The sequence below is a fragment of the Macrotis lagotis genome, chromosome 6, assembly GCF_037893015.1.
Source record: "Macrotis lagotis isolate mMagLag1 chromosome 6, bilby.v1.9.chrom.fasta, whole genome shotgun sequence".
NCBI classification, from domain to species: Eukaryota; Metazoa; Chordata; class Mammalia; order Peramelemorphia; family Peramelidae; genus Macrotis; species Macrotis lagotis.
This window is the reverse complement of record NC_133663.1, coordinates 57,924,804-57,940,211: the sequence shown is the minus strand read 5'-3', so window position 1 is coordinate 57,940,211 and position 15,408 is coordinate 57,924,804.

Below are 15,408 nucleotides of genomic sequence, written 5' to 3'. Positions count from 1 at the left end.
GTTAATCCCTGTGACCCTCAGTTTTTCAATCTCTATTTTAGAATTATAATAGTTGCACTACTACTTCACAGAGTTGTGAAAAAGACATTTTTAAACTCTAAAATATTATTTAAATCTGATATACTAGCAGCAGTAGTTGAAATAAAACATTTTTATAGAGAGCTTTGAGCTTTGTATAATACACTATAAACATTGATTAGAGTGCTGACCCTGTAATCAGAAGTCTTTGTATTCAAATCTGACCCCAGACACTTACTTGCCATGGGACCCTGGGCAAGTCATTTAACTCCCTTCGCCTTAGTTTCCTCATCTGTAAAATCAATTAGACAATGAAATGACAAACCACTCTAGTAACTCTACTAAAAAAAATGGGGCACTGAAGAGTCGAGCATGATTAATCAACCAAACAACAACACCAACACTTACAGGCATTCTCTCACTTGATAATCACAACAGCCTGGGGAGATGAGGCTGATAGCTATGTGCTTCATTCACTGCCTACAACAGATCATTGATTTTACATATTATTGTGTTTGAAATAATTGTAATATCACTTTCCTCTCTCCATATGTCTTCAGCCTTTTTGTTTACTCATTTTCAGTTATGACTGACTCTCTGTGATCCCTTTTGGAATTGTCTTGACAAAGACACTGAGGTGGTTTGCCATTTTTGTCTCCTCAATTTACAGATGAAGAAACTGAGGCAAAGAGTATAAAATGACTTGTCCACATTTGTATAGCTAGGGTCTGGGGAGAGCTTTGAACTCAGGGGTTGAGGAAGCCAAAGCAAAAACAAAATAAACCTGTCTTTGAGAAGCTTTTATTCTTTTAAGGATGGGGATATAGCAGATAGATGGATAAATAGATAGACAGACAGAGAGAGAGAGAGAGAGAGAGAGAGAGAGAGAGAGAGAGAGAGAAGAGAGAAAGATGGATAGATAGAAAGATGGATAAATAGACAGATAGACAGAGAGATAGAGAAATAGATAATAGCTAGATAGATAATGGATGGCTAGGTAGATAGATAGACAGATAGACATAGATGATAGGCAGGATACATATGTGTACATACGTGTATTTACACATCTATATCTTGTACAGATTGAACAGATAACCATGTATGTGTGTGTGTAAAATATAGCACATGGAAAAGAGTCAAAGAAGATTTAAGACATAAGTAACTTCTTCCAAAACCTTGGTTCCACTTCTAAGTTTGGAGTTGGACAAGATGAGGAGGAAGGGAAAATAGGGTCATGTCACAAGTTTCAAGGATCCTGAAGACCATTGTGTATAATTATAGAGGCAGCAAAGTGGTGCAATGAATAGTTCCCTGGTCTTGGATTCACGAGCACAGGATTCTGATCTGGCCTCAGTCACTTGACACTAATTAGCTGTGTGACCCTGGACAAGTCACTTAATCTCAATTGCTTCACATCCAGTTCCATCTCTGGTCATTCTGATTCATTATCTGGTGACTGGACCTAATGTCTTTGGAGGAGAAAGTGAGACTGGTGATTTAACATGACACCCCTCACTCAAATCCAATTCACATGCTTGTCATGGCATCACCAACCTGATGTCATGGTCTTCTTTGAAAATGAAGGACAAAAACATATAAACTCCTACTGTGTACCACAAAGGCATGTTCTTTCCTTCTAAAATATGCTCTAATTGCAATGGAGTGAAACACGAATATGCCCTTGCTGCCATACTTTTTAGCATGATGTCTTCAAACATGCCATCAAACTCCTTCACTGAGGATGACCATGATTTCAAGGTCAGCTACTGAACTACAGTAAATTCTTCAACTTGAAAAGGCTACAAGCCAAGACAAAAGTGGAGGGAGTGCTGGTATGTGAACTTTGTTTGCAATTGACTGTGCACTTATTGCAGTTTCTGAAGTGGAGACTCAATTGACTGTGGAGTGATTCTCTGCTGCTTGTGTTCATTTTGGTCTACCAATGAACACCAAGAAAACACAGGTGCTCCATCTGTCACCACCACACCATCCATATGTGGAGCCATTGATGACAGCAAATGGAAAAGTTGTGAGTAGTGTGAACAAGTTCACTTACCTTGGTAGTGTCCTTTTCAAGGAGGTACACATCGATATTGAGGGTGACACTCACATTCCCAGAGCCAGCCTCAGTATTTGGGAGGCTCCAAAAGAAAGTGTGGGAGAGAAGAGATAATAGACTGGCTGCCAAAATGAAGGTGCATAGAACCATTGTGCTGAGCTCATTGCTATAAGCTTGTGAACCCTGGACAGTCTAGCAGCACCATAGCATGGGAAATTGAATTGCTTCCATTTAAATTGTCTTAGGAAGATTCTGAAGATCACCTGGCAGAAGAAGATACCAGGCACTGGGGTCCTTTCTTGAGCTAAACTTCCTAGCATTCCAACCTTACTACAGAGAGTGCAACTACAATGGACTGGTCATGTTGTTAGAATGCCAGATGTAGTTTTGTGAAAAAGGCTATTCTATGCAGAACTCACACAGTACAAGTGCTCACAAGACGGTGAAGGTCTCATTGAAGAAGTTTAGAATTGATTTATAACTTGGGAGACACTGGCACAGGATGACCCAGCATGGCATGCCCTCATCAGTGAGGGTGCTAAATTGTATGAGGAAGGCAGCATTGAAGAAGGTCAAAGGAAACATCTAAGTTTAGCGTACCTACCCCAAGTGTTCACATAGACTACTTATGTCCAACCTGTGGTACCACCTTCTGAGCTCATATTGGGTCTGATCAGGCACAGACAGACAAGTGGCGACTTGTATCTGATATGGTGATGGCATTTTAATCTTCTTTGATAATGAAGGACAAGAACCAAGTTGTACTATGTCCTATGGCAGCACTATAGAAAACACTGTGAAAATATCATTTCATTTGATCCTCACAATAACTCTGAGACATAGATTCTATAAATTATCTCTATGTTGCACCTTTTAAAACCATAGTAATCTGTCAAGTGACTTCTACAGATCATGGTATTAAGAAGGATCTGAAGCGGAATTTGAACTCAAGTCTCCATGATTCCAGGTCCAACACTCAGTCCATCTGGCCACCTGGCTGCCTCTGTCAGTTAATCACAGGCTATATAAGCATTTACTACAGAATGAGTGAATGACTAGATAGAAGAAAAGAAGTAAGGGAATACTTTATTTGAAAAGAAACCTACAAACTCGGTCCTCATCAATAATTAAAGACATATTCACGTACAAATGATATATGAGATAGAGATTTCCAGGTTGTGTTCAGATTTTAACAAGACATTTCTAACGTACTTTCAAAAAAAAGTGTTACTGTAAAAAAATATAATTATTTCATTTTCTTGAATTATAATGATTTTATTTTGAGTTTTACAATTTTTCCCCTAATCTTACTTTCCTACCCCCCCCATTCTCCTCTCTTTAAGCTTTACCCCTCTTGAAATGTTTGCTATTTTCAAATGCTAATTAATCCAATTTGCCAGTCTTTACATTGTTTTCATGGTATACATTGATCTAAATTGAATGTGATGAGAGAGAAATCAAGGGTATAACTATTTCTATTGTATCAGTATCAGGTTGCATTGATACTGAAACAAGCTTTGGGTTTCTGGGCATCAAAAATGTCAAACTGAGGGTGACTAAAATAGAGAAAGACCAGATGGGGTCACAAATTGTAACTACATATTCAGAAAGGAATGAAACAATGATGGAACATTGTGTGAGTAGATGGAGTAAAACAGGACTAGAGAAATGTTGCAGGGGGTGTGGGATGTTTTATAGGAAGGGAGACTAGAGTGGTCACTTGACATTTTCCTTCCAACTAGCTTAGTGTGTGGACAGAGAGAAATGATTTCTTTGTGAGGAGGTACAGAAGGCCATAGGCAAGAACTCCAGATCTAAGGGCAAGTAATTGAGGCATTGATATGGGAAACAGAGGAAAGACAATTTGAAAGAAAGAGATGCAGTAGAGATTACAATTAAGGTAAGGAGGGAGATTGAGAAGAGAAATAAAATGAGAACTCTTAAATAAAGACCCATGTATGTATTGAGTAACCTCAATAAATTTTGCTGGAAAAGTTTACACTTTGTTTTTTTTTTTTTTTTTGAAGTCTCGTGTTTAATAAAAGAAAATCACTGAAGTGTTTTAACACTTACATTTTGGAACAGTTTGTTGGTTTGAAAACGTTTGTGACCTGGTGACATCTACCTCTTAATAATTACACATTCTTTCGCGAATGATAGCTATGTTACAAATTGAAAACATTTTTTTAAGAGGTAAAATTCATTCCTGAGCCATGGATCGAAAAACAAATAACACACAGGTGAAAACTTGGGACAGTGTCCCAAATGAGGAAGTAAACAAGAGAAACATCTTCAAAAATAGAATTCATCAACAATAAGGAAATAGCTTGGAGAGTATATAAGGGCTGCCTGGGAGAAGGAGAGCATCAAACTTCACTCACCTCTCCTGAGTACTCCCTCCTCACTTGACCTGAACTCTCTGCACTGACACTATGGTTTGCTGTGGCTGTGGTGGCTGTGACGACTGTGGTGGCTGTGGCGACTGTGGTGGCTGCGGTGGCTGTGGCGGCTGCGGCGGCTGCGGTGGCTGTGGTGGTGGTTGCTGTAATTGCTGTGGGTGCTGTAGTCCCACAGTCGTCTGCTACCGCCGCTGCTGCTGCTGTCGCAGGTGTGGCTGTGGAGACTGTGGTGGCTGTGGCGGCTGTGGCAGCTGCGGTGGCTGTAGTGGTGGTTGCTGTACCACCTATATGTGCCGCCGTGGGGGCTGCTGTTCTGGTTGCTGCGGCTGCTGCGGCTGCTGTAGGCCCACAGTTGTCTGCTACCGCCGCTGCTGCGGCTGTCGCAGCTGTGGCTGTCGTAGCTGTGGCTGTGGTAGCTGTGGCTGTGGCTGTAGCAAGGGTTGCTGCCAAAAGAAATGCTGTTGCCAACAGTGTTGTGGTAAGAAGCAATGTTGCTGCTAGAAGGGAGCAATTAGGTCTGGATCTCCAGAGAGTATCTGCTGGGGTAATGTTGTCCGGAAAGGTAAGACTTTTCTTAATCTCAGACTTCTGCTTCTCTCTTGAATTATCATCTGAATCCCATAATGTGAGTATGTGTTCTGTGGCTACTTCAAACTATCTGACCTTCTTATGAGTACTATCATGTCATCATTCTGCCCTCCAATAAGGAAACCAACAAATTGTCTAAAACAATTAGAGGGGGGCACAATCCAAATGACATCAAAACAATTTATTAGATCAATGGGAAAAAAATAATCATGATTCCTTAATCTCTGACAACTTTATCTTCTCAAATGTATTTTATAATTGTTTCTGATCTTTCAATGTATATCACCATTCCCTTCTTCTATCTTGTCTTGTAACTCAATCTTTTGTTATTATCAATAAAAATGGCACCATAAATCATAAAGATGATGTCCTTTTCATTATTTCACGTTTGATTCTTTCAACTAAAGGAAAGCTTTATGCTCCATATTATATCCCAAGGATGCTTAAGAGTGTCTACAATGCATTTCTTCTAATGCCAGACTCCTCTTTTCCAGTTGATCTGTGTAAAATTCAGGAGAAATAAATAACTTCATCCCTGGTTAAAACTAGATTATTCCCTCACTCCTTGATTCTCCACAGTCATAGTGAATTTTTCATTTCCTGGTCTGAACACCTCTAAGATAGGTCCTTTGCTTATATCCAAGCAGCCTGAATGTATGAGGACAATGTTCATCATTACTACCTTTGACTCTTCTATCAACCAGAGGGAGAGTCTACAGAGCAGAAAAATACACACCCAATCTTAAACACTATATTTTTATAATGAAAAGTTCTACTCTCTGGAGTCGAGGGTTTTTTTGCTTTTGCTTTTGTTTCTTTCTTGGGTTTTTTTTGGGGGGGGAGGGGAATGCAGAAGAGACTTGCTTTGTTTTTTCTTCTCTTCTGACTCCATTTGGAAAATGTGACCTTTGAATAATATGTTATGAAATCTTAGTCCTGAATACGATCTTTTGTCCTCATGACCATTAGCAAAGATCAGTTATCAGGAAAAAAAATTCAAGGGGTCAGCTGACTTTTTATTTAGTCATCCCTCACTATAACGTTGGGTAACTAGATAATTCAGCAGATAGACTGTTGGACTTGGAGAAAAGAAGACTCACCATCCTCAATTCAAGTTACCTCTCTTATTGTTAATTCTATGCATCCTTTAATCTACTTGGGTCATGCTTGGTTTTTTTGCTGAAGGTAGGATTTTAGCTAGGTCTTGAAGGAAGCCAGGAGGCTGAGATGGAAAGCGAGAGCAAGTTAAAACTGTTCATCCACAGGAATATTCCCTCACCAATTCAGTTTAATCTTTCAATGGTTCGTTCAGTGAACCCGATATTCAGGAGATCCAGGTTATAAATCTAGTGCCACCATTTTCTTCATTCATTTTCCTAACCAGAAATTTCATCCTTGGCCTAAATAGCTTAACAAACCAGTCAATGGAATGGAAAGAGAGCTGTCCTAGGAATCAGGACACTCTGCTTTGTACTAGCTGAGTAACAGTACCTAAGTCACAAGCTTTCCATGCCTCAGTTTCCTCACTTTGAAAGTGGCACATAATTCCAAAATACTTTCCCACATAAAATGGATTGTGCAGAAGTTCTTTGTAAACATTAAGGTCTTTCATAAATCTGAGCTGCTTATTTTTCCAACTATCTCAGGGCAAGAGAATGTGTAGCTCTGGACAAATTCAACAGTTTTTTGAAAATGCACCTCAGAGTTCCTGTGCTATTGAAATCTAGTCACAAGAGTTAGAGCTGAAAATACCTTAAAAATTCTGAATTTAAAAAATTTCAGTGTTTATAGATGAAGTAATTGAGACCCATTTTTAATAATCTCTCATATTGCTTCACCAAAACACTTTGTTGCATTGGTCGAGGAGAGGAAATGTAACCCCATGTTCAACCATCATCATCCATTTAGCTTCTATCAGTCTAAAAAACAGAGAATTTATTAAACACCTACTGCATATCAGTGCTAAGCTTTACATCAACTAATTTGATCTTCATAAGATTCTTCTAATGTAAGCTTTAATATGAGCGCCATTTTAATTACCAAGCTTGTGTGACCTTGGCCAAGTCACTCAACCCCATTGCCTTGGAAAAAAAATGAAACAAATTAATAAATAAAAAAAAGATGACCCCAATTTTACAATTGAGGAAACTGAGGTAGCTAGAATGATTTTGCCAGCATCAATTTGAACTCAAGTCTCCCTAACCTAAGAGTTCAAATCTTAACTCTGAGAATTTATGTGAGCTCTGGAAAATCATATGACCTGCCTGTTCCTATTTCCTCATTCATAAAATTATACTGCCTGACCCCTGAGGTCCCAAATAGTCATGGATCTCTGACTTCCTAAGACAAGAACAATTCTCATAAATCTACACAAATAACTGATTGGGGTGATTTAAAAGAGTGTGGATTTTCAAACCACTTTCACAAGAACAAAGAGGTCAAGGAAGTGGGTAGAAAAAGAGGAAGTATGCCAGAAGATCAGACTGCCTTGCAATAGTCCTTCAGCTTCTGATTTTGGCTGTTTCTATCCTCCTGCCAATACCTAACCAGAGAGCTGTGTGTTTTACAGACACAGATGGAGAAATTGCAGAACCTCAGAAAGGAAGGGAACTCCTGAGGTCATCTTGTCCCCTCACACAATGGAATAATTTACTCTATTATACAGACCATGAGAAGGCAGGAACCCAAGACCTCCACAGCTAACCCAATCGCTATAGGGCATCTCTTCTTTTAGGACATCTCTCCTCAAGTCCATTCGCAGTCTTTCTCTTTGGAACATCCATTCAGCTCCTAAATCTGCCTAAACTTGACCCTTCTTCCACATGACTTCCCTTCAGCTTTTTGAAGACAATTATCATGCCCCTCCAAGATTCCTCATCTCTGGACTAACATTCTTTCAGGTGATCCTTACAGAGTATGAAAAAAATCAAGACTTTTCACTTTTCTAGTCACCCTCCTCATGAAGGTCCTTCTGACACTGGGGCATCCAGAGTGAAGTTCAGTTATCCAGATCGGTGTTGGACAGGGCGAAGTTCCGCAGGGCTGCCACCTCCTGCTGTTGGATCCTACACAACCTATGCTAGTATGATTACCAGCAATAATAATAGCTAGTATGGCTTACTAATGTAGGGCACAGTCAGGCACTGTGGTAATTATTATCCCCTGTGATCCTTCAAACAGCTCTGCCAGGTAGTTTTTGAGGGAGACTATGTCCCACTGTTGACTCCTTCGGACAACTGGGTGGTGCATTGGATCCAACACTGGGCTTTAGAATTGGGAAGATCTCTGTTCACACACTTCCTCAGACATTAGCCATGTGACACCAGGCAAGCCACTTATCCCAACCTCAGTTTCCTCTTTTGTAAAATGGGAGTAACAATAACACCTACCTCCCAGGATTGTTGTGAGGATCAAATGAGAAAACAGATGTGAGATGTTTGGCAAAGCATAGGGTGATATGGAAATGCTAACTAGGAAGCTGGTAGTTCACTACAGAAAAAGGTATTTTTTCCAAATTAACTATGATCTTGAATGAAGTAGATTTGTAAAAATTTGCTTTTCCTGCTATCTTTAAATCAGTTTCAAATGTCATAGTTGTGTCGTCTCTGCCCTATTTCTTCCTAAACAATAAAGATATTAAACAGCACAGGTCGAAACTGAGATCCCTGCCAGAGCTGGTTAAAGATTTTTTCTCCAAGCTGACATTCAACTTGCAATGACTTCCCTTTGAGTAGCTTTTCCAAATCCCCCTAATTGTATAGTTATCCCTTCCAGATTCTGGGGGCGCAGGGATGAGGTTCCCTCATGATTAGAAGATGCACGTAAAATCTTTTAACCCTCTCTTTACACAAGGGGAGTCTAAATTATTATGATATTGAAAGACAAACTATGTTGATATAATAAAATTTGATACATATATTTTGTGCATTTTTGAATTTCTAAACTTTTTCTATGAAATATGAGGGTCTTGCCACGTCAAGTGTGGCTTCTGCAAAACTCTCAAAAAATTCGCCTGTACTTTCTTATGCCAGTCCACCAAATATCAAAACTTCAAAGGGGGAAAATTGTAATGTGGAAGTTCTAACTATTTTCCTCAAGTCCATATATCTACAACTTTTCCACAAAAATTTAAGTAGCCTTTACTAAACGATTCCCTAAAATCTAGGTAAATCACATTGATGAAATCTCCTTAGGGAATGAGGTAAAAAAATGTCCAAAAAAGAAAATGAAGTCAATCTGGCATAATGACTCATGCTAGATAAGAGCATGCTGCTTCATTTTAATTCCTCCTTCCATTTCTATATTTCCTAACCATTCCCATAATACTACTTTCTAGATGTAGCACTAGCTGTCGCACATTCCTTCATTCTAAACAGCTTGAAAATGGGCTCACGATACAATCCCATTTGACATCCATTTAAAAAACCATTTCTGAAAAGTTCTCACCACTATGTCTGCTCTTACTAGTCAGCCAGAAGACACAATTAGTTTCATACACAAGCATTTACAAGTGAATATCAGAGTAAGGAAAGTAAAGTAGAGAATTATCCTCTTAAAATTGAAGAAGTCTTCCTTAAACACATGGGAATGGAAGATCACAGAGGGAACAAGTGGGGTGCATGTGTGGAGGTCTGCCTCCATCCAAAGTCAAACTCAAATGGGTCAGCTGGCTAATTTGGGATCTTCAGCACTTCGTTTGTCATTTGAAATATCCTTTTTTTTTTTTTTGCTAACAGATTTGAGGTCAAATCTCTTTTCTATGACTTTCAAATATAGGATTAAAAATTGCCTATACCCCAACTGGTTCCTTGGTGTCAACCGATACTTACTCTCAAACCATTTCAGATACTTGCATTGCAAAAATTGAAAAAAAAATTGTAGGTCAAAGACAATAAGGTTTTCCTCATCCTGATTAAGATTCCTTGAATCTCCCATGAAAATTTATCATTTGGGGAAGGTAAGCACTAAATACTAAGGAAGCATTACAAGATACCTTTTACCATCCCACATCTTTAGTCCTTGATTCCAGTCATCAATATGCAAATACAAAGATAATCTCTCTTTGGTTTAAATCACCCCTAGGCCGACTTTTGCAGGAATCAGTCATGTTCAAGATCCTGTACTTAGCAGACTTCTCTCTTTCCTTGTTGTAAAATAGAGGCAACTATTCAAGGTCTTTCACATCCCTCTTTCCCCAGTTCTATTTACCAATTTATTTTCAAAAGGCTGGTGACTTCAGGCAGGTAGGTGGCACAATATATAGAACACCAGCTCTGCAATCAAGAGGACGTGAGTTCAAATCCAACCTCAGACACTGGACACTTAATATCTGCGTGACCCTATGTAAGTCACTTAACTGCAATTGTGTATCCAAAAAATGCAATTGTCTATCCAAAAAAAAGGCCTTGGTGACTTTAATGCATCAAAGGAAACTAAATGTTCCCTTGCTAACCACCTATGTATCCTGGGTAGCAATTTCCCATTAGCCATTTTTGTGCTATTCAAAGAGCATTTATCCTCTTCAAAAGAGAAAAGAATCATAAAATAAGGGGTATATTCTTTCCTTTGCTGCTTCCCCCCCCACTGTATTCTTTCTTTGATCTGTCTTTCTTACAGTCTAACTTAAAAAAAAACAACCATTTTTTGCTGTCCTTGGTATTCCTTACCAGTTTCATTATATATTGAAATTTAGTCCCCTGAATACTATTCTTACAAGACCACGTCAAAATTTTATAATGATCCTTTACTTCCATACCTTTTCCTTCATTTTCTCTTCATCTCTTTAAGATCCAGTTTAATTCATGAGCCTCTGGTCATTGGTTTATGGTCCTTTTAAACAACTCCCAATTTTCTTCTCTGATAAAGTTAATTTTCTTTGAGCTTTTAAATTTCTTTTATTTTAAACTTTAATACAAAGCAAGAGAAGAATAAAGGTTCCTATGTACACAACAGGAGAAGAATAAAGATTACTAGGTACACAGGAGAATATAAGAGAGGATACAATATAAAACAATAAATTTCCATATCAAGAAAATCTATAATTATTACACTTTATTTCTAAATATGACCACCTTTAATTTGCTTCCTTGTAGATTTTCTTTTGTTCTCTGCTGTGCACTTTTTTCCTTTATCTCCATTCTCCTCCACCATTAAGAAGGCTACAATTAAACAGAATGGATAGATAGATAGATAGATAGATAGATAGATAGATAGATAGATAGAAACATAGATACATAGATACATATATATATATATTGGGATATATAGATCTATATACATGTAAGATATATATGTTTATATATTCACATAGTTATCTAAAAATATACCTTTATATATACTCACTCATAAGACTGTTGTATGTTGATTTCCACCTGTCATCTCTTTTTTTAAAGGCAGAAAACATCTTCCTTCATAAATCCAAGTCTTTCCCTGTTTTTCTACATCAACCAGCTCATCCTTTCGTACATCACAGCAATATTCCAACCCAATCACATCCTTTCTAAGAGATTACCTGTGAATGTTTTTTCCCCAAATGTTCTGCATTCTTTTTAGTCTTAGCTTCAGAGATTTTACTTATAGAGGAAAATTTTAATTTATAAACATTAAAATTCTACACTTTACACTTCCAAAATCCTCTCACCTTTTAAAATAGTTTCAAGTCTGATGCTGCTGAATCTCCTTCCTTTACATCTCCCCCCCCCCATTTTCTTTGAAGTTTATGACCTTTTGCTCTTCCAAATGAACTTTGCTATTTTTTTAATTCAATATTTTTTCCAGTAATTTAATTGGGACAGTAATGAACAAATAGATTAGTCAGGATGAATTGTCCTCTTTAAAATATATATTGTCTTTACCTACTCTTCAACTTTGAATATTAAAATTATCATTCTTGAGAGTTACCCATTTTGTCCTGAGCTATAGAATTTTATTCCAAAGGACACTAATTATTTTTCTGAACTCCTTGGGATTTGTTCTCTAAAATTCTTATCCTCATTGCTACTCTACCTACGCAATTTTCCTCTCTCTGTAGGAGATGTGAAGATGATGCAGTCTCTTCTCCCCATAGCTTCCATCATTTTAAAACTTTAGTAACCACTTCTTCCCTTTTAATTAGATTCTGATCTAGAATCACTGGTCTTCAGATTGGTTCCTTTACCATTTGAAAGATGAAACAATATTACAGTAAGTCAAATATTAGTAGCTGCTGAGTTTGGGGAACAGATGGTGCTCCGATTGATACAGGATAAAATGTTCTCTCATCCCTATTCTATAATATATCTTCTTCTAGGTTTGAGATCTCTTTGCTGAACTCATTTATTCCTGCTCCCTTTTAGGTATCCATTGCCAATATTTCTCTTCCTTCTGATTCCATTGATCTTCACCTGATGTTCTCCATCCCCCTCACATCTCTGAATTTCCTCACTTAAAAAGACATTCATAACAGTCATTATATCCTGCCCCCTTGTAACTATCCTGCCTTTGTTTCTGCTTCTCTTGCCATGGCCTGCATCCTGCTTATCTCTATCATTCTTCCAATAAGTAACGAACAGATCCTAGTCCTGGAGTTCATCCTATCTGGTCTCAATAATACCCATAAGGTTCAATTTGCTTCCTTGCACTGAAATTACTCGTTCACCTTCATTGCCTCAGTTTCCTCAACTGTAAAATGAAAATTACACATACAGTACACATACTAAGTGTATTTGAATATAAGCCACTCAGAACATGGAGTTTTTCCCCCTGCCTCCTTGAATTTACCTTCTTCTGAATTTCTCTGCTGAAACACTCCTGCTATTTTCTTCTTACATTATAATTTTTTTTAACTCTGACCCTGCAGTAATTCGTCTCATGGTTTGGTGAATATAGGCAATATTCTCTTCCTGTTATGATAGGGTTAAAGGCCCTCTGAAATGTTTATTAAATAGACAAATATATCATATCCTATATAGCACATACATATACAGAGTCAAAAATATTTAGTTTACCTTACCAGTCAATAGGTAAATATGCATCTGCCCTGTGGAACATTCTTTTTAAAAATTTATTTATTTACTTCTGAATTTTACAATTTTTTCTCTAATCTCACTTCCCTCCCCCCCACCCCCACAGAAGACATTCTATTGGTCTTTACATTGTTTCCACGCTATACATTGATCTAAATTGAATGTGTTGACAGAGAAATCATAGCCTTAAGAAAAAAAATGAGAGATAGCAAAATTCCATGATAAGATAACTTTTTAAAATTAAAGATAATAGCCTGTGGTCTTTGTTCAAACTCCACAAATCTTTCTTAGGATACAGATGGTATTCTCCATCACAAGTACTCCGAAATTGCCTCAGATTTTTGCTATTATGAAATGAGCAAGTCCATTAAGGTTGTTCATCACCTCCATGTTGATGTTAGGGTGTACAATGTTCTGGTTCTGCTCTTATCATTCAGCATCAAGTCAAGCAAATCCCTCCAGGCTTATCTGAGTTCCCATGCCTCCTGGTTTCTAATAGAACAATAGTATTTGTGGTGTATTTTTTATCTGGTTTTGTTTAATTCAGCATACCTGAAGACCCAGACTCAATAGTCACATAGCAGTAAACATCATAACACATTTTTATGATTTATTTAACTATTGCCAATTTTATTTCTGGGGGAAGAAAATAATTCACACTCAGAAAAGAAAGTCCAAGATGTAGGTTGACTGCTCTGGGCAAACTACAATGGGAAGGAAGGAAGAAGGAAGGAAATAGAGGGAGAAGAGAAGGAAGAGGGGGAACCAGAAGGAATGTCAGAAAGCTCTTTTTCTTCTTAAATAGCCAAGTATGGTTCCTCCAAAGTGATGTATTCAGCAATGATCTTGGACAGAAAATGAAAAAAACTAGAAATCAAAGTGAGGCTGCTCAGTGATTTCTTGAAGGTAGAGCACAAAGATAAAATAACTCATTCTAGAAATGGAATAATGATCAGAAAAGAAAATAAATTAGATTGCTGCATGTGAGAGCTCTTAAGTACAGTATTTTTCTAGACATCAGTTTCCTCAGTTACCATTAGCCCTAAATGGTAGCACCTAAAACAAAGCACGGCATGACATGATTACTTTAATTCCTGAGAAAGGTAATCTGGCATATCGGACTCAGACGAGGGCAGAGAAAAAAGAAATAAACATTTATATAATGCAGAATATGTGCAAGGATCATACTAAGGACTTCACTAATATTATTTTATTTAATCTTCACAAGAGCTCTGCTAGATAAATACTATTGTAATTTTCATTTTACAGTTGAGGAAACTGAGGCAAATAGAATTTAATTTTCCCACAGCTAGTCAGAGTCTGTCTCCAAATTTGAACTCAAATCTTTCTGAGTTCAGGTCATGCACTCTAAATCTTCCAGGATTTAAATGTTGGCTCTGACCTTTACTAGCTCCATGGCCTTGGACAGGTTAATCCCTGTGACCCTCAGATTTTCAATCTCTATTTTAGAATTATAATAGTTGCACTACTACTTCACAGAGTTGTGAAAAAGACATTTTTAAACTCTAAAATATTATTTAAATCTGATATACTAGCAGCAGTAGTTGTAATAAAACATTTTTATAGAGAGCTTTGAGCTTTGTATAATACACTATAAACATTGATTAGAGTGCTGACCCTGTAATCAGAAGGATTTGTATTCAAATCTGACCCCAGACACTTACTTGCCATGGGACCCTGGGCAAGTCATTTAACTCCCTTCGCCTTAGTTTCCTCATCTGTAAAATCAATTAGACAATGAAATGACAAACCACTCTAGTAACTCTACTAAAAAAAATGGGGCACTGAGGAATCAAACATGATCAATCAACCAAAGAACAACACCAACACTTACAGGCATTCTCTCATTAGATAATCATAACAGTCTTTGGAGATGAGGCTGTTAGCTATGTACTTCATTCACTGCCTACAACAGATTATTGATTTTACATATTATTGTGTTTGAAATAATTGTAATATCACTTTCCTCTCTCCATATGTCTTCAGCCTTTTTGTTTACTCATTTTCAGTTATGACTGACTCTCTGTGATCCCTTTTGGAATTGTCTTGACAAAGACACTGAGGTGGTTTGCCATTTTTGTCTCCTCAATTTACAGATGAAGAAACTGAGGCAAAGAGTATAAAATGACTTGTCCACATTTGTATAGCTAGGGTCTGGGGAGAGCTTTGAACTCAGGGGTTGAGGAAGCCAAAGCAAAAACAAAATAAACCTGTCTTTGAGAAGCTTTTATTCTTTTAAGGACAGGAATATAGCAGATAGATGGATAAATAGATAGACAGAGAGAGAGAGAGAGAGAGAGAGAGAGAGAGAGAGAGAGAG